General features: G+C 38.2%; 1 protein-coding gene across 2 annotated transcripts in view; it reads right to left on the reverse strand.

Moving 5' to 3' along the window:
* The window catches only part of RRAS2 (RAS related 2), an 81,207-nt gene that overhangs the window by 14,158 nt on the left and 46,691 nt on the right, over nt 1-20,358 (reverse strand). The window contains exon 1 of one of the 2 annotated variants that reach the window (XM_072619540.1): nt 7,181-8,366. The exons of the other annotated variant lie outside the window; for it this stretch is intronic. The gene's annotated coding sequence lies outside the window, so the exon portion shown is untranslated. Of the gene's footprint in view, nt 1-7,180; nt 8,367-20,358 lie in introns of those variants that run through there. 2 annotated transcript variants of the gene reach the window in all.

A 20,358-nucleotide genomic window follows, 5' to 3' on the forward strand; every position in this document is an offset into this window, starting at 1 on the left:
AGTATCGCGCAGATGTAAGGATCGCTCATCAGCATTCACTGAAGCACTGATGAATAATGATAGTAAGAAGACTCAGAATGATTGGGTTGTGGCCCAGTGGGCAGAAATATGGCCCTGGAGAGAGGCTGCACCTCAGCCATCTGTGGCTGTGACCTGAGACCAGTCGCTTAACTTCTCAGTGTTCTAGGCAGTTCTCAGAGACTCCAGGCTGCTGAGGAGGTACCAACCTGAGTTTCCTACATCAAGGAAATCATAGGTCCAGTAAAAAAAATAGACTGTGATAGGAACACTAATCAACTCAGCAGACTCAGACAGTACACATACACAACTAGCAATATATGATAAATTCTCCTAATCTCCTCCTGACATGCCTCCCTGAGTATTTTTTTAAAGTTTTGAGGCAGACAAAGGGTTAACCACAAACGCCAACGATTTCTTTGCTCTTTCCAGGTTGTCTTTAGTCAGCTCTTAAGAGTTCAGTCCATAGAGGGGAGCCAGAGTGTAGGGCCACAGCAACAAGGGTGCAAACTGTGGCAAATTCTCATTAAACTAGACAACAAAAGTGACTTTCTACAATGAATGGCCTGCTGTTGCACAAGGCCAGTGGATAACATCACAGACTATTGGAGGAACAAGGGACCTAGGAAGGCAACTAGAACAATCTAGACCTAGGGAGGAATGCCACTCTAAACACAGCAGACAAGTCATCCAGCCTCCACTCGCAAATCTCCAGAAATAAGGAAACTCACTACATTATTCCACTAATAATTTAAAGTTTTCAAAGCCCATGTTATCTCATTTAACCCTTGCAAAGACTGTATAAAGGCCAGTACTGTGCTTACCTATATTGCCATTTTAGAGATGAGAAAACAAAGGGTCAGTACGACCTCCTCAGGCAGTCTACTCCACTTTTGGAAAGCTCTATATTTTCTGTATTTCATGCTTATATTTATCTCCTAATACTTTGATCCACTGCTCTTAAGTTTTTGACCCACTGAGGTCAAGTGGAATCCATTTAATTTCTCTCCACATAGCAGATAACTCAAATACTCAGCAACCACATTCTCCTCAAGTCTAGTGTTCTTTAAGCTAAACAAACTCAGCCCTTTGAACTGATCCTCCTGAACAATGTCCCTAGTCCCCTTCACCCTGTGCATTTGTCAATATTCTTCCTAAAATAAATGCAGTACACAAGATGGGCACCAAACCAGCAGTCAGAACTAGCTGGGTCTGAATTGTTTCTGACAGACACTCACTATGTGACTGGACCCATTACCATGTCTCCAGCTAACTCTAACACTAGAAGACGAGAAGACAAGAAATTACACAGTGAGTACTGACTTGCTTTGGGAGAGGGCTTTTCTTCACCAGGAGTGCTTTACTCCAATGAAATCCTAAGTCCAGTTCAAATGAGAATAAATACAGTACCTAGACTTGGACATAGTGTTTCTTCCACATGGACTTTGACCAGAATAGCTCAGTATCGCCCTATCTACTGCCTGTTTTCATTCATGTGAACGCCACCATCTCAATGTCTAAAACAAAATGTAGGGTCTTCCCTTCCAAGTGGCCCCTGCTTCCCAGCTTCCTAATTTTATTCAATTCTCACTATCACTCAGGCTTGAAACCGGAGTCATATGAATTCTCAGTCCCCAAAATCAGGGCCTAGGTCCTGCTGTTTCAATCCAATTGAACAAATAATTCACTTAGCACTAGGTTTCCAGTGCATTTCTTATCTTCTATTTCCACCATCCTAAACCAGACCCTTATTAGCTCAGAGCTGGACCATCATAACAGCATAAGTGGTCTCCTCATGTGCAACTAGATAAACTCTCCTAAAATACTGCAGTCGTCACATCATTACCCAGCTCAAGAGAGACACAGAAGGAACCTCAGAAGTCATCTAGTCTAACTCTTCATTTTATAGATGGGAAAATGAAGTGAGGTGTAAAGCTCTAATGACTTGCCCAAGATCACACTGCTGACTGGTAAGAGTGCTGGACCTAAAGTTCAAGTTTCCTGATTCCCAGTGCAATGTACCATCCTACCTTCAAAATAAAGTATGGCCTTCTGGACCCTGAACACTTTGGTCCCAATTACTGATCTTTACAATTACCCTTCTACTTCTCCCCTTTGAGAGAAGCCATCTCCTCCACCCCAAACGTTCCCTTCTCAGTCTCCAATAGGCCTTGAACACCTTTTCCTATATGATCTTTTCTCTCTGGGGATGCTTTCTACTTCCCTCTTATCTAGATAACCCAATTCTTCCCATTCTTCAAGATATGGCCTAAATAATACCTTTTTTTGGGAAGTTTCCTTGGCAAATCCAAACTAAAGTGAATCTCTCCTTCCTCCGAGCTCCTAAAGCCCTTATCCCACTCATTTAGCATTTGTCTTTTTACAGGGTCCTAGTCATCTAACTCCTTTGAGTCTCAAGTTTCCTTACCTCTAAAATGAGGAGCAGGAATGCATGACCTGGAGGGTCCAAGCCAGCTCTATACCCACCACCCTTTATGTACAGAACTTTCCTCCCTAAATAAATTGTAAAACTCTAGGCATTCACCCATATTTACTGCTCACCAGTCTAGCTTACACAGCACAGTAACCTGCAAAGAGCACAAAGACCTAGGTTCAAGTCCTATTTCTGTAACTTACTAGCAACATAACCTTGAACAAGTCAAATCATCTCAGACCCTGAGCATCAGTTTCACCATGTGTAAAATGGGAATAAAAATCTATTTACAAGACTAGTGTCTCTAAGGACTGAGGCACTCTTGCTTATTTTTGCATCTCTCTCACATCATCACAAGAGGCAGTGCAGCACAGCATAAGAAGGCCTGGGACCATGGCCCTTACTGGCCATGTGACTTTAGATAAATCTCAAACCTCTATTTCTTTATTTGTAAAAAGGGTGGTGGAGGGGAGATGGAAGAGGAGGGGAATTAGATGATTCCCCTTTCTACTTCTTATTTTCTATGATTCTATGAAATCCTTAAATTAACTATGTGCTAGAAGACTATCCATTGCCCCAGAAATCACGGCAAATTCCTCTCCTGGCAGCTGTACAGGAACAAGTCAGGCTCTTCCTTATGTCACTTTTGAAAAGCAGCTGCCAGGTCACAGAGACCCTTTGTTCCCTACAATCTCATATCAAATGTTTGCTAGCCAAACCAAGATTCTTGGGGTTTCACATTCTAACAGAGTGGTGGAGTCACTTGAATTATGCCTGGGGAGAGTTTTCTTTTCGTAGATAGAAGAAAATGAAAGGCAGGGACTACAGACCTTCCTTCTTTTAAATCAGTCTCTCTCTCTGCTCTAGCACCAAAAAGGTCCAAAAAGATGCAGGTCACTATGGTCCACTGGGGATACCTGTGAAGACAACCTGTGTCTCAGAACTCTGCACAATCTAAACTAGACTCACACACCTGAGGTCACATTTGGAATCCGTGCAGCATGCTGATGTACTGGGTGTCCCAAAAATCTAAATGCTGTTGTAATTAGTTTAAACTACACTGAGATTCCAGGGACAAACAGTGCTTTTCAGAAGGACAAAATCTGCATTGGAAGGGTGCTCAACAACTATCTAGTCAAACCCAAAAAACCTATTTTTACAGTTATTTATTACACACAGCCACTTATTATGGACTGACGGAACAAATCCAGTCAGTAAAAGCAAAATATGAAGAATATAAGAACCTCTCAACCTATTCAATTCACAAATTTACTGCTGCTCCAAAAGTCTCTGATCTTCTAGGAGCTAGGGGCTAGGAGCTTATTCTCCCATAGAATAACTGAAATTAACAGCAGTTAATTTCCTAAACCTACTCGCAAAAGTCTATTTAACATATAAAGGAAGCTGAACTGTACAGTACTAGTAGTATTAAGCTAGTTTGAGGGACTCCTGGGACAGGACCAGTTGATTACTTCACTACTGAGCAGAATTCAACATTAGGGTAAGTAATGGACTTTATTATAGGACATCTCGTAGCATGGACTCCAGGGGCAGCATCATTACAAGACTTTAACACTTCAGTAGATAGTGATTAAGCAAGTATTTACTATGTTCTAACCACTGAAATCAGAAACCAAGTCCAGCCTCTTCATTTTATAATTGAAACAAACAACTAAGACCACCCCCCAGAAGAGAAATGATTTGTCCAAGGTCACCTACACAGTCTATCAGATACAGTTTCTTGTCCTTGAATTAATCTAGTAGGATCCCAATTTATAATGACCATATAATAATTACTAATGTAGAAGAGCATAGCCTAACAGAGATATAATGCTATGCTATGTAAGGTTTAAGGAAAGATTTCCAACTTTAGGGAGTGGGGGAGAAATCACATAAAGTTTCATGGAACAGGTGGCATCTGAGCTAGGTCTTGAAAAATGATTTAATATTCCAAAGATGATTAATTCTCTACATAGTTAATTCCAATCTATTTGTGCAAATAAAGAAAGGAGAGCAACAGAGATAATTGAAATTCACTGGTAATTCAAATTCCCAAAACTTGATCACAGTTGATATGAGAAAGAAAAATGATTAATTTGGCTTTATATCCTTTCCTCAACTCCTGTCATCCTCCCCCCACTGCACCATGGTACAAAGTTTAATGAAATAAAGTAAAGGCTTACCCAGTAACAAGGAAGACAGATAAACAATTATCCTACAGTTGGATAACTCAGTACCAATCCACAAACCATTTGTCCAAGATCACTCTTCTTCTTACTTTTTGAATGGTTTAATTGATAATAGTACCCTAAAGTTTTTCCTCCACCTATATTTTAAACATAGAAATATTATGAATTGCATAAATGAATTTGGGTAACTTGGAAACTAATGAATATTCATACTTTTCAATTTTCAATTAAAATATGACATTTTTATCCTATTTATATGTTTAAATCTGTCATATTAAGCATCTAGAGCAATGAATGTGCTGCAGCAACTGAATGCATATAATTCTTTACCATAAATTAGTCATTTATCTTCACAAACTAAAACTACTTCATCCAAACTGAATTGGTGAATAAAATAAGTTACACTAAAGTGAAGGTTCCTTAACACTTTATCTCTGAAGAGAAACTAAATGAGTCTTCCTGGTCCACCACTCTAGCTACTGCATCGCCTAGCTGCCCCATCAAATTTGACTAAGCTGATTCACTGAAAACAGATGCAGTCCACTGCCAAGTCTCACAGGTTTTTGTGGCTTGGTAGGCGCTGGCAAAGGCTGCAGAAAACTGGCACAGATCTTGAGGACCCAGAGTTATCTCCAATACAAGATGAAGCATTAAGGGGGCCTTTACTGAGTAACCAATGGATATTCGTCATGATAGAGGCATTCCAAGACCTAGGCAGAAATTTATTTATGATACTCTATATTTACAAAAACAACAACAAAAAAAACAAAAGGTGGGCAAAACATGCTAGAAAGCTTTAAAAAGTTCAAACAAGGCTCTGCAGGTCTTAGGGATTCAATTAACCAGAAGAATCCATTTACCAGAACACTCTGCTCCAAAGACAATACCATAAATCTCACAGTTACCGTATTTGATTCTTCTTGTGAAAGGGGTGACAGTATTTATTTACCCATCTAATAATCACCTTGTGGTTTTCTACTTTAAAAAAAGAGAAACCAAAAAAGCCCACACACTGCATGTGATTACAACTATCATGTGTAATGTAAATATACACCAAAAGTTTGAGCTTTTTTTTGCCTTTTAATTAGGAGAACCTAATTAGAACCTAAGCAGTGTTTTTGCCCTCCTTTCCCCTCTCAACTCAAAGCTATTTCTTTGACAGTATTATCCATTAAAACTGAATCATGAAGAAAGATCTATTTGAGATATACAAAGTAAATTAGGTTAAAAAGAATATTTGACATAATACTTAGAATATTTAAAGAAAGAAGCTAAGAACTTATTTTCACTATTTTCATTATTCAGTCACTTTCATCTCTAACAATAAGGATATTATCGTCATGTGAGGGATCATTTGTGATTAGTCCTCTTCGGCTTTTTTACTTTTCAGCAATTACCCAATCCCCTTTTCATGAATGGATTTTCTTCCACTGAAGATAGCCAAAAAGCCTCACAACCCCTTGTACAATGCAGGAAATGACAGATGTTCACTGGCAAACTCATTCACAAAATGAAAGTTCACAGGTGGGTTGGAGTAAATGACCTCCAAAGCCCTCTGCAACTCAAATTCTCTTAAGACGACACTGATGGCCAACATTCAAATATCTCTTATGGCCTACTACATTCAAGGTACTGTCCTTAGGAAAATGAGATAAATATGAAACAGTCCCTGCTGTTAAGAGTTTTATATCCTGTTACTTTTGAGAGAAATAGCATGACTGAAAAAAAAAAGCCAAGGGGCATTTCAGAGAGGAGGAGAGCATAAATATATACATAACATTAGAGAATAAGGGAGGGTGGTAAAAAAGGAAAATTAAAAACATTCCATCACAATTATCCAAGTTTAGCTTTAAACACTATGAGTTTGAAGTGTTGCTGCCCCTGAAGTCTCTAAGTGGAGATGCAAACCTCAAACTTTTATCATAGCAGATCTCGACTGGGAAGTTATCTATTGTAGACATAATAGCTGAAACCAAAGGAGTGAATGCCATGGGTCAAGAGACAGAGTGGAAAGAAGACTGAGACTAGAACCCTAAACAGCAGTTTAATTTGTTGGGAACAGAAATAAGAAACAGAAAAGGAACACAGTTAAGAACAAGCCAAGGACAGAATGACATCTTAGAAATTAAGGAAGCGAAGAATCAAACATACAGAAGGCCAGGCCAGATACATAAAGACAATGAAGACTGTTTTGTTTTGTTTTAAGGTCATTTGATTTGACATTGAAAAGGTCATTATTGAAAAAAATAGTTTTAAAAAGTTATTAGTGCGTTCTTAGAATGGCAATGCCATGCTTACTAATGACAAAAAAAAATCGGATCATAAATTCCTTGTATTAGCCAATACAGTAGCATTATCCAATTTTATTACTTTTTGAGAGCCAGTTAATATACTGAAAAGAGAACTAAAGAGTCAGAATACCTGACTTTAAAGGTTTAACCTTGCTGGGGTAACAAATACTGATATACTAACTTACAGAGGCAGTTGTGAAAAAAATTATTTGTAAAGTAGAAATGTAAACTATTATTTTAGAACTCACTAAGATTCTCAATAAGCCTTCCTCTCAGCTGGTTCTTTCAACGCAGTTAGCCTGGTATGTTATATGCCACTCAATCTCATTCCAGTCTTGGAACAGAAGACTAAGCTAAAGAGAGGAAGAAAGGGAGCACTTAGATACAGGGAGACAAGAAACACTTTACATTTAAATCCTCAAATTTCAAAATGACATCCATATATACATAATCGAAGAAATTTCCATCACTGAATGAATGAAACCAGGTCTCTAGGAAGGTCTTTCTTTTAGTCTGAAGGGGACTTTTTCAGAAAACTACCCTAAACTTAAAAAATTTAAAAGGTACAGTTATAATATAAGAACTCAAATATTCTCTTACCACATAGGAATACTCCTTGTCCCCAATTCCAAACACATCCTTTTTTTAAATGCAGAAGTTAACTGTAATTGAATATATCTGCACAAACCTTGTTTTCCGACGAGGTTTTAATAAGTAGGTATATACATCAATTCTCTATATCAAGCATGGTTGAATAATAGGATGTTCTGATTAATCTCCATGACAACTTGTCAGGGATGTTGAGAAGGAGATTGATACTTTCAGGATGGGCTGGATCAGACAACCTCTAAATTTTCAAGTCTGTGATTAAAATGATTATGTGATCAAATATTCTGGTTAATGAAGCAGAATGCACAAATACAGGCCGACATATACAATTCACAGAGAGACAGTATGGCATTGTCAGGAAGCCCTAGGTTCAAATCTTTTCTCTAATCTTTGCAAGCCCCTTGATCTCACTAAGGGAATAATACCTTTAGTGCCTACTTCACAGGTCATTTATTTACCACTTTGAGGTTGGCAAGGCAATTTTAATTCATTTATTGTATACACACCACACCCGGGGAGGTAGGTGTTATATCATCCTCATTTTACAGAAGAGGAAACTGGGGCTGATAGAAGTTAAGTGGCTTGCCCAGGGTCACACAGTTAAGTGTATGAGGCTGGACCGAACTCAGACCTTCTTGACTCCAGGTCCATACCTTTATTCACCAGGAGTCTATACACTACCACCTACCAACTAAATCCAAATTGCTGCCTGTTTCTGTATGGGCTGTGAGCTAAGTATCGTTTTTAGATTTTTTTAAATAAAGTTTTATTTGTATTTTAAAATATAAAACCTTTCTTAGCTTGCCAAATGTCAGAACCCAGTCTCTACATTGAAACCAACTAGTTATCTCAATGTATAGAAAATGTCTTATAAATTTCACAGTGCTATGTAGGGGAATCATTATAGGGGAAAATCAATTTTCAGAGATTTAGGCTAGTTTCTATTGAATATAACTTGACCTCTTGTGATTCACAGGGTTTTGAAATATTTGAATTGGCTCACAGATTTCACACTGAACCTGTTATCACTCTAAGAGGATCACAGAATTTGGAGTTGGAAGTGACCATAGAAATTATCTGACCACATTCTGATGTGATGGGAAGAGCATTAGCTAGATACAGCGTTCAAAGAGCTGGGATCCAATCCTGGCTCTGCCACTCACTGCCAGTGTTATCATTAGGGAATTACTTAAACACTCTGGGTTGTTTTCTCATTTGCAAAAAGACAAGTTAGACCAGATGTTTTCTGAGAACCCAAGTTTTAAGTCACCGGTCACAGCCACACAAGTAATAAGAACAGGGCCAGGATTCTGTAAGCCCCAGTGCCCTTTCTACTTCCAATACAGAGCATCTAGTAATAGTTCCTATTATGCTTAAAAGTTACTAAGCACTTTAAATACACAATTTCATGTGACTCCCACCCCTGGAAGGTTGGTAAAGTAGAGCTAGCAATACTCTATATAGAAAGCTTAACTAGAAATGACTATATATTTACTTGAAGAAGAGTAATTTCAGGAATTCATGCCAATATCTGCTTCCCTCCAATGAGTTTTAAGAAATCTTCATAGTCCTGAAGAACAGAATGCCACTATTCAGTTTAAGAACCATTTTCTGCCTATAAAACATGCCTCAACCTCATCCCACCCACCATCCAGTGGTTTCTCTAATACCCTCCCCTCTGGTACACATACTATTCCCTTCTACCAATCCCCCCCCCCCCCCCAACACACACACCTTCTAAAGATTGGGTCAGTGGATAAATTTAAATTTCATAAGTAGAGAACTACATGCTTGGCATCAAAGGCACCATACTCATATACTCATTTCAACCCAACACCCAAAAATGTAGGTTAAGGAATCAAGTTAAAAAGCATCTGTGTTTTCAGCATTTAAGGTCTTGCTCACACCATCTCAATCCTCAAATTACAGGCTATCATTATATGAGTAAGTCTAACTGCACAGAAAATGAATTGCCACATCAATTGTAAGCCACATAAAGAAAAAAGCATACAACTAAATTATATATAGATGTATACATATATCTATATATAAACACATGCTTACTTTATACATATAACATAATAGTCCACAGACTAAAACAAAGTTATTAGGTTTAGCAAAATACTGTTTCATTCGATAAATGTGAATTCATTCTCTTCATTCAAAGTAAGAAATTTGCATTCAGAAAGAAGCTTACTCTACTGAAAAATCTGGTTCCTGACTCAGTTGTAATATAGGGAAAATGGGGTGCCTTAAGCCATGAAGATATAGGCGGGAGCAGGTAGTGCTTCACACAAAGTAGAAAAGGTCCCTTTGGAAATACTACCATAGACTAGACTACAAGAAAATTTGGGGATTACAGGATAATTAGGGAAGGCAGATAGTGGGAATATTACTGTACGAAGAACACTGGATTGGGAGTTATGACAGACTACTTGTATGACTCTGAACAAGGTTAGCTGACTTTGAGGGGCTATATTTCCTCATTTGCAAAATATAGATACCTAAGTAGTTGATGTCTAAGGTCCTTTTCCTTCCACCTCATTATGCTGTCCTGAAGTGAAGCTGATGTTATGAACTAATCCAAATGGGTATTTATTCACAGTGGTGAGAATGAATCAATGGCATGAATGAAAGAGGAGAATCCAAATGTACCCACCAATTTTGGAGGTTGAGTCTCTATTTCCTCATGCATTCACTGTGGCAAGCGTGATGTTAACAAATTTCTTAACTGGTTAAGCATTAAGCTCACACTGTTTCAAAGCCTTATACATATCAGAAACAGAAGAATAAGCAATGATGAAGCCATATTTTAAATACAGCCTACTACAGTTATCTAAATTCTCCTGAGATTTATTACTTCCTGATAGACTACTCTTAGCTCCTTGCTTTATCCATGCGGTGTGATAAAATCAGAGAATGGAGGTTAAGGAACCTGGTAGCAAGAGTTATATTTAACGTTGCACTCTCACAACTCAAATGAAGTCATTTATCTAGCACTGATGGCTAGCCCATTTGTTTATTTATTAGTCTGTGAGAAGCAGCCTCTACCAGTCCTCTCCAACCTACCATTATGACACAAAAGTGGCTGAAGGTTCTCATGCCAACAAAGTACATGGTCTGGCAGGTCTTATACCAAGCTGAAAAAACTTCAAGTACATCCTGTACTTGAAGGATTTTTTTGTCTGTTGGTAGAAGACCAGTCTTAAGCTAAATTCAAGTTTAGAGAGCACACTGGCAAGAGAAGGATAAAATTTTTTGGTGATATGCTGGTCACTCACGATGACTATATACTAAGAACAGGGCTTTCACCCACACCTACAGTTGAAATAATAATAAAAACAATAAGAACAACAGTAGCTAACATTCCATATGGCTTTTAGGTTTGCAAAGCGCTTTACATACATTAAATCATTAGTTCTTCACAACAATTCTATAAGGTAGGTGCTATCATTATCCCCATTTTACAGATGAGGAAATGATCACAAAGCTTGTATTTGAGGCATCTGAAGTCAGTATTTCAACTCAGAACTTCCTGACTCCAAATCTATGCTCTATCTACTGCCCCACACAAGAAACATGTGAGAACGGCCTAAATGTTCTAGTATTTAATACCTGATAAAATTGAACATTTAAGCATACTCTTTATAAAAGCTAGTCTTCCTAACTAAAAACTGCTGTCACACTTCTTATAAAATCGAGAAAATGTTCTACACTTACCTAGTTCAACAAAAATTACTGTTTGTTTGTTTAATAAGTATGTTGTTTACAGTCAGGTTGTCTATCTACCGAAAAAGGGTTTACAATGGAAACTGTGGTCTAATTTTAGCATGAGCCACATTATTGAAATATACAAATGGGAAATACAAGGAGAGGCTGATTGTCACGGGGGTTTCCAGCAAGGTGCTTTCCCCTGATCATTTTTGGGTCCTAATCTGTTCTGGTCTCTAACCATAATTTACATACCAACTGAGGTCCCAAATTTAGAAGAGAGATTATACAACAAAGAAATGTAACAGACCAAAATCTTTAATGAATTTTTACTCAGGGATATGTACACAAATATTGATGGGTAGAGAGGACTCAGAATAACCAATTTTCCTCATTCATACCATGTCATACCATATATATTGTAGAAGACTAGCAAGCACAAAAAAACCCAAAACCCAGCAACTGAGACATATGAAATTCCTTTTCTAACAACCTTCAACCATAAGCCTTTCTGGAGTTCCTCTCCCCCACCAAAACTCACATGCTTTCTCTCAGTAATTAGTTGACTCTCTCCATAAATTACTAAGTAGCCACTTAGGTGTTTCCCTGTTCCCTTATCTCTCCTTCGGTTTCTGCCTTAGTTCCAACAACTAAGCAAGCGCCCTGCACTTACTGCACACCTTTTGTCTGGGATCGAATCCAACCCCTTCTTTTAAAAGACAGGATCCAGAAGCCAGGCCAGGACTCCTGGGCCTTGGCCCAGGGCCTTCCCCCTTCCACCAGGTTTGCAGCCACTGGACAAGTCAAATCTTTTACACTATGCACAAGTTTTCTGTCATCACCTTTGACATGTCAGAACTTGAGGAAAACCTTTTCAAGAGACAAAAATCTACCCACTGGCATCCGGGGAGCTTAACTCCAATATCTTTACTCAGACACCCATCTTTAGAGCTGCAGTGATACTTCAGTGCCCTCAGGCAACTGCTTAAGTGTACAAATTACAGAACTGTGGTTCTATACTAGCAAAGAGTTTCCTTAAGAAAAAGCTGCCTACACCTACAAAATTAGAGGTTTAGAAAAAAATGCAATAAAACTTCATCTTAAAAATCTAGTAAATGTCACTATTCTCTGGAAGGCTATATGGTTATGAATCACAAAACACCATGATCCATGTGGGTCAGTAAAAGGGTGCTGGATTTGGAGTCACAGGCTCTGGGGTCAACTTTTGACTCTCCATTTTATGACCTCAATGCCCTTGGGTAAGTTACTTAAACCTCTGGGCTTCAAGTTTTCTCATAGTTAAAATGAGAGTTTGGGGAAATTGTGAGATCCCCACTCTGATCCATACAGGTCATATGACCCTAGGCAAGCCCTTTTACCTCTCTGACACTCAGTTTTCTCTCTTGTAAAACAGAGTTCATAACAGCATGTATGGCAGGACTGTGAGGATCAAATGAGATAATGCTGGCAACAGTGCTTAGCAGGTATTATCATTGCAGTCTACCGCTAAGCACACAGACAAGTGCTTTGAAAACATCACCATCATCATTACTATTACTACAAGAAAGAGAAAAGGGGATGAGAGTTCAAGAGGAAAGGACTTGGACAAGCATTTGCTTCAGAGATAACACAAAAGCCCCATATTCTAGCTTTTCCAAGTACCAAAGGATGGAGGAATCATCATGTTGTAATGCATTTGCAAGGCAGGTTAAAGGTCATCACACAGCATATTTGAATTTGTTTAATTGGGTGCAGCATCAGCTTATTAAAAAACTCATTTGAGGTTTTTTTACTTTCTGCCATTTCCTCCTCAGTAAGTTTGCAAAGCTCTGATGCAAACTGAAAGCATTTATTGAACAGAAAGCAACTGAGAGAAACACACAAACAACCCAACAAAACCACACGAGATCACATTCATCTCTTTCCCTCATGTCCAAAGGAAAACATTTTATAAAAATCTTTCAAATGCTTTATGCCCCAAGCTTGCCTGCCTGGCGAGAGCAAGTGAACTCTGCTCCACCTAAAGGCTCAGCCGAAAACAAATCTCAGCAACAAAATTTCAAATAAGCAACTCAGATTTCTCTTTTGTCTCATTTTGCCAGCTTCGTTCTATAAACAGCAAACATGCTACAGACCCATGGCTTTTCTATGGGAATTTCCTGAGACTTAAAGTTTAGTTAGTTAACAAAACAAAACTGCTTCAAGCAAATTCCTAATGCTTCGGCAGGCTTAAAATCTGCATAAAGAACAGTTCCTTAAGGGTGTCCATATTTCATTGGTGTTCAATATTCCATAGAGTAAAATATTAAGTAAATGTCATTTTATTAAAAATAGCCTGCAGTCTGAACTGCTTCCAAACCTCCTCTTCTCTTCTCAGAGACCAAGCAGAAAGCTAACTGGTGGGATTCCAGAACCCATGGTTCAAATCCCTCTCAGAGAGAGCTATATAAAGACCTCCTCCAGCAACACCTTGAACATCTCCAGCAGGGACTAGGTTAGATGACCTTTAAGGTTACTCCCAATTCTAACATTCTAAGATTTAACTAAAATATCAACAAAGTCCAATTCAATCTGTTCAGTCATGTCTGACTCTTCCTGACCCCATTTGGGGTTTTCCCGGTAAAGATATTGGAGTGGTTTGCCATTTCCTTCTCCAGCCCATTTTACAGATGAAGAAACTGAGGCAAACAGGGTGAAATGACTTGCCCAGAGTCACACGGTAAGTGTCTGAGGCTGGATGTGAACTCAGGAAGATGAGTCTTCTAACTCCAGGCCTAGCACTTCTTCATCTCCTGCCCCACCTAGGTGACCTCTCCTCTACTTCCCCTTCAATCCATGTCTACTTTCAGCCTTGGGAAGCTCCCACAATCTATCTGCTCCTCTGTCGCTGAAGGAGGATGGGGACCACTATCAATCTAAGCTCTTAGTGTGGTTTTCACTACTAAGCAATCCTTTAACGTGATGAGGACTGAGCTGGTGGGAGAACTCCTTCCAACAGGTCTATAAGATTTGTGCCTGGGGCTCCAGGAGGTTAGACCAAGATTGAAAAACTCCAAAATATTTTGTGTTCTCTCCCCTTATGACGTGAATTATCAGAATGGAAGGAAGGATTAGGAAACTTTACAGATGAGGAAATAGAGGCAAACAGGGATTAAGTGACTTGCCCAGGGTCACACAGCTAGTATGTATCTGAGGTTAGATTTGAACTCAGGTCCTTCAGTCTCCATGTTCTTTTTCCAACTCTAGATCCAGTTATACTCCTGATCCAGCACCTTTCTGTGGTCTCTGTAATCTCACTCAATAATATCCTATCCCATGCAACTCATTTCAGTGAAATACACATGCTTTTAACAAATGAGCTCCCATTTGTTTTAAGCATGGCAGCACAGCAATGAAGTATGGTGAAAGGGATCACTGCTAGAAAACTGGAGGAGTTCTGGTCTGAGTTTTGCCACTATCTCATTATAGAAGCTTGGCTAAGTCACTTCCCCTTTGGGGGCATCAGTTTCCTTACCTGTAAAATGAGAGGACTAGAATGAACGCTAGAAAGGTCTTCCTGCTCCAACGTTCTACTTTTAGTGTACTAATGAAAGCAGTGTGACAGTATATGGAATGTTGGGGCTGGAGTCAAACGGCCTGGGTTTGAATGTCACCTTCAGAGAGTTTTATTAATTACTATATGCACAACTAGGGTCAAATCCATTAATTTCTCTGATCATCAGTTTCCTGATCTGTAAAATGGGGAGCTACCACACATATAATTACACCACCACAGGGCTGAAGTGAAGAGAGTGTTGTATCAACACTGACTTATTCTTACAACAAGAAACAAGAAAGTTACAGTATGTGGCTCTAAATTTTATTCAAAAGCTAGAATCAGTCAACAGAAACTTAGTAAGCATGTATCAGGCATGGTGGGAGGCACTGGAAAATTCCTGGTTGTGATATGTAAGTCATACTGGAGCAGTTGTGAAAGCAATTGCATGCACCAGCTTTCTTTTATATAGTCCTAACCAAATGTCATATTAGAGATAAAATTAATATCCTAAACAGCAGGAATAATATGCATTTACATCATAAGAAAATATTCTTGGTAAATCCCCATTCCTATGTTTCCTAAATAGGCTATCTGCTAAAGCCTCCATTAACCAAACCTACTTGTGATCTCTCCACATAGTGTAACCACAAAGTCCAAAATAGTACCACCAACAACCACAGCAGCTTACAGTTTTTGGTTAATCAACTAAAATGCCTAGCTTTCAAATATTTAAACAAAAAAAATCTATATTCAGCAGTTACATGTGCTACAAGTTCCCTCAACAGTTCAGAACTACAATTTTTCATTAACTTACTAAATCAGATAAATGTCCTCAGTCTCATATACATGCCATTAAATAAACAGCCAATCTGTGATATCCAAACCATAATACTGCTAACATTTACATACAGCTTAACCCTGTGTCAGCAGACACTGTATTAAGTACTTTACAAATAACTCATCTGATTCTCACAACAACTCTAGGTAGAAGGTGCTATTATTACCCTCACTTTACAGATGAGAAAAGAGGCAAACAGTGATTAAGTGACTTGCCCAGGGTCACACAGCTAGTATGTATCTGAGGTTACATTTGAACTCAGGTCCTTCAGACTCCCAGCCCAGCATCATTAGCGAAACGTTTCAATTGCTGGTTTTGTGAACTAGGATATTCTACTTTTAACATTAAAACTGAAAAGTAAAGTCATATAAGAAACACATATATCAAGAAATGTTGAGACTTGATACAGGATCAAGCAGTAGTCTTCAAAGTGGGTGTCATGGTATGTCACCGTCCAAACAGTATGTCATCAACCAGCCTAATAATGTAATAGCTAGCAAAAGGTTCTTTAAGATTCGCAAAGCACCTTGCATGTTGCTTATTATTCCCATACAGAAGAGGAAATTAAGGCTGACAGAAATCAAATGACTTGCCCAAGATTCCACAGCTGAACCAAGTATCTAAGGAAGGATTCCAACCCAGCTGTTTCTAATGCTAGCATTCTCTCCGCTAGCCATCTTTGTCATCAGAATCCATTCATTATTCAACTTGTCGCCAACACAGCTGGCCAGTCCTTAGCCCTTAACCTTCAGCCATTCCAATCTCTCTTATGCAAGCTGCCCATCTCTCTACTTCTAAGGAAAGTAAGTCACACCTCCAGCACCTACTGCAATAATACTGTAGGTGCCACTGGGGAAATGTTTCCCCTTCCTGAGCATACCCACTGCTTGGCCTCAAATTACCTTGGGCTGAGGCTACTAACTGCCTCTCCCCACTCCCAACAGAGAGGGCAACGACCCTTTGTATGAGCCCTGCCCCTTTTGGTTTGGGGTTGGACACACAGAATGAGTAGGTATAAATAAGGTGAGATATACATAAAAGACCTCTTTAAATTATCTTTTCCCCAAAACTTGCCCCCTTCCCAACCTTTCCTATTACTGCTGAGAGTGGGTGTCATGGTATGTCACCCAGATTGTCTACCTCAGTATCATTTTTGATCCCTCACTCTCCCTGACCTCTCATTAGTCAATCATGCACCAAATCTTGCCACTTCTCCCTCCACATCTTCTGCATCTGCATCTTCTCTACTCTCATAGCTGCCACCTTAGCTCAGCAACTCATCACCTGGACTATTGCAACTTCTTACTAATTAGTCTCCCTGCTTCAATTCTCTCCCTCCTCCAGTCTATTCTCTACACAGCTACATAGGTAAAATCTCCCAAAGTCCAGGTCTGATTATGTCAGCTCTCCCCAAAGAAAACTCCACAGCTCTGCAGATACTCGAAGACCAAATATTATTTCATTTTTGTCTGTGTTTTATAATGTACATAATTATTAGTTCAGTTCAACATGTATGTAATTTATAAAATAAGAAACACTAACATGTGTATGTATACATACACACATTTACACATGTAGTATACACATACAAACACACACACATATATATACACACTGCAAACTCAAAAAAGTTGAGACCACCAGTTTAGACCAGCAGTTCTTAAAATGGCCCTGGGGACCAGGACATTTTCAGGGAATACCTGCAAGATCAAAACTGTTTTCATAATAATGCTGATTGTTTTAACTTCTAATATGATAAATACCAATAGTTACAAGCCATATAAACCAAAATTCTTTGAACAGTCCTCAATAATTTTTAAGAGTATAATGGAGGTCATGAGACTAAAAAGTTTGAGAACTTCTAATCTAAACTGAGCAATAATAAGTCAGCATACAGCTATATGTATTTTTAGCTTTCCCTATTTAGCACAATAGCTCATATTTCTACAACACTTCAATGTTTTTTAAAGCACTTGCCTTACAAAAAGATAGAAGTACAAACAGTATTCTCATTTTTAGAGACGAAGAAACTGAGGTGCAGAGAGGGGAAGTGATTTTCCCCAAAGTCACATAGCAAGATTAGAACCCAAATCCAAATCCAGTGATTTTTTTCATCAAAACCTATTGCCTCCTCTCCTTTCAAAAAGATATCTATGAATCAGGTTTTAACAAATAGCTAAAATGTTCCATGACTACTTTAAGAAAATGTAAAAAAGATTCTTATCAACAGTTTAACTGTATCAGTTATCAATACTCAATTGGATCTATGATCTCCTAAGTCTGGAAGTACCTTCTAATAATTCAGATGACCCCCACCCAATGATGCCTACTGATCCTGTGTGACTCTCACCCATCCATACCCTTCCACAAAGTGGCTACAGAAGGTTCACCCAACATGTGGGAAGGGTTCCTCAATTGTCTTCTGGCAGGGTGGAGTGCTCGGTCTGTACATCTGTACCACTGTACATCAGTGGTGATTCCTCACCTTTACCATATGACCAGCCCATCTTGGGTTCACATTTAAACTTAGTAACCACCAACACACATTTAAATTAAAAAATACATTTTTAAAAAAGGAAGAGGCTTGTACAAGAAACAATTTGGATTTGATGCAATTTAAGAAGCATATATTAAATTTTACAGTGTAATAACAAAGCTACTCTACTTGTCATGCTTCTGTATTTTACTTTCTTTTGTGCATATAAAAGAAATGTTTTATTAAGGCTCTGTTTTGTTTTTTGGGGTATATATGCCATCGTCTGATGAAATACTGTTGTACCCAGGCTCCTTGAGTAGCCTTTTTTAACAAATACGTTCAGTCCAGCAAAATAGAACATCAGCCTTGTCTGAAAATGTACAATTCTTTCTAACATAAAATTCCTTTTGTTCTTGCAGGTGAATTTCATTATTATTTTTTTCTAACTATATGAAATAATCCATTAGACTAGTAGTATGATTGCTGTGTAACTGAACAGATAAATGAATTTAAGTAGTAATGTCATCTTTACTATGCTGGAATAATCTATCTAAAAGTATGAATATTCTCCCATTACTTAGGTCTATTTTTGTTGAGTGTTTATAGTTGCATTCATATAGTTCTAATATACATCACTGTAGGTAGATAGACTCCCCAAATGTTTTATACTTCTAGTGCTTTGTGCTGGGTTTTCATGGTAACATTGAGAAATGCTGATGATTTCCATGGTTTTATTTGATATCCTGCAATTTTGCTGAACTTGTCTCCATTTTTTAGCTGCCCCTTTAGGGTTCTCCAATTAGAACATCATTTTTCCTCACTGCCTACATCTATGGAAGGGACAGAGGGGTCAGTGCTTTATTGCTATAACTAGCATTTCTAAGTCTATGTTGATAGTAGTGGTGATAATTGGCATCCTTGTTTTTCCACTGATCTTACTGATTTTTCAGTGTGCAGTGATAGTTTTTTTAAGCCAGAATTTTCTTTAGGTAGTCCATTTTCCCTTTGTGCAATATGGCTGACAATTAGTGCTTGCTCTTGCTTGGGTTCCCTTGGTGCTTTCCTTTTCCTCATGTTAAATCTGTTCCACATCTGCTTGGCTCTTGATGTTTATCTACGGTTACGATACTGTCATTTCATCTGTGCCATTTACTTCAGGTAAAAAATGTTAAATGCAGCTAAAATTTGCCATTTTCTTTTGTAAACTATATAAGGAGCCTCTTTGGCTCCTGAAGTAAGAACTTCTTTGGAGTCTGCTGGCTAGACAAGTGCTTATTTCAGGCATTACTCTTTCTGTCTGCCTTCGTGTCTACTCACCTTTCTTTTAAAACAAGCCTCAAATGTATCTTAAGGATCAAACCATTGGTGGGAAATACAAACTCATTCCAGAAGTCTGGAAAGTTGTCTAAGATAAGGCTTTGGATCTTGTCAAGAAATTGTTTATAATGGATCCAAAGAAACATTATTACAGGAGAAAAGGCCTGAGTTCATTGATGGTGGAAGGATGGAGATATGAAAAGCAAATTTCATGCTCTGTTTATGGAGGAAACTAAGTAAATGACCCACCCCAGAACCTAGTCCAGTCTTCCACAAGCAGAAAGAGCCCTATGAAGAGGGAAATGAGGATGAGACTGGACTGCTAAAATAATCGTCCATCACCTACCTCACTGCAGATAGCACTATTAGGGAAAAAAAACCTGATTTTTAAAGATTCCCTTGTTATCCATTTTTGGATAATCTATTTTTAGAAAATGATTGTTAAAAACAGAAAAATTGTTTATCACAACTGCTAATCTACAAATAAAAAATTAGTAAAATAAAAACTGTAAGGGCTTTACATACAGGTTACAAGAACATACACTTTTCATTTAATACTTAAAACCACTCAGTGAGACAGGTAGCACAACTATAGTTATTCTCATTTTACAGATGAGAAAAAATACATTCAGATTCAGATGATTTAAGATGATAAGATTCAGATGATAAATGGTCAAAGGATATAATCAAAAGGATATATATATACACACACAAATTTTCAAAGGAAAAAAATTACAGCTATTAAAAAACAATAAAAATGATCCAACTAAATAATTGGAAAAATGAAAATTAAAGTAACTCTGAGGTTTCACTTCATTCTCAGCAGACTGGAAAGAAAACAAAAACGGAAAACAATCACTGGGAGGCCTGTGGGAACACAGGTATATCCATGCACTGCTCAGCTACTCTGAACAGCAATCTGGAAATCTAACAATAA

The sequence above is a fragment of the Notamacropus eugenii genome, chromosome 6 (genome assembly GCF_028372415.1).
Source record: "Notamacropus eugenii isolate mMacEug1 chromosome 6, mMacEug1.pri_v2, whole genome shotgun sequence".
Lineage (NCBI taxonomy): Eukaryota > Metazoa > Chordata > Mammalia > Diprotodontia > Macropodidae > Notamacropus > Notamacropus eugenii.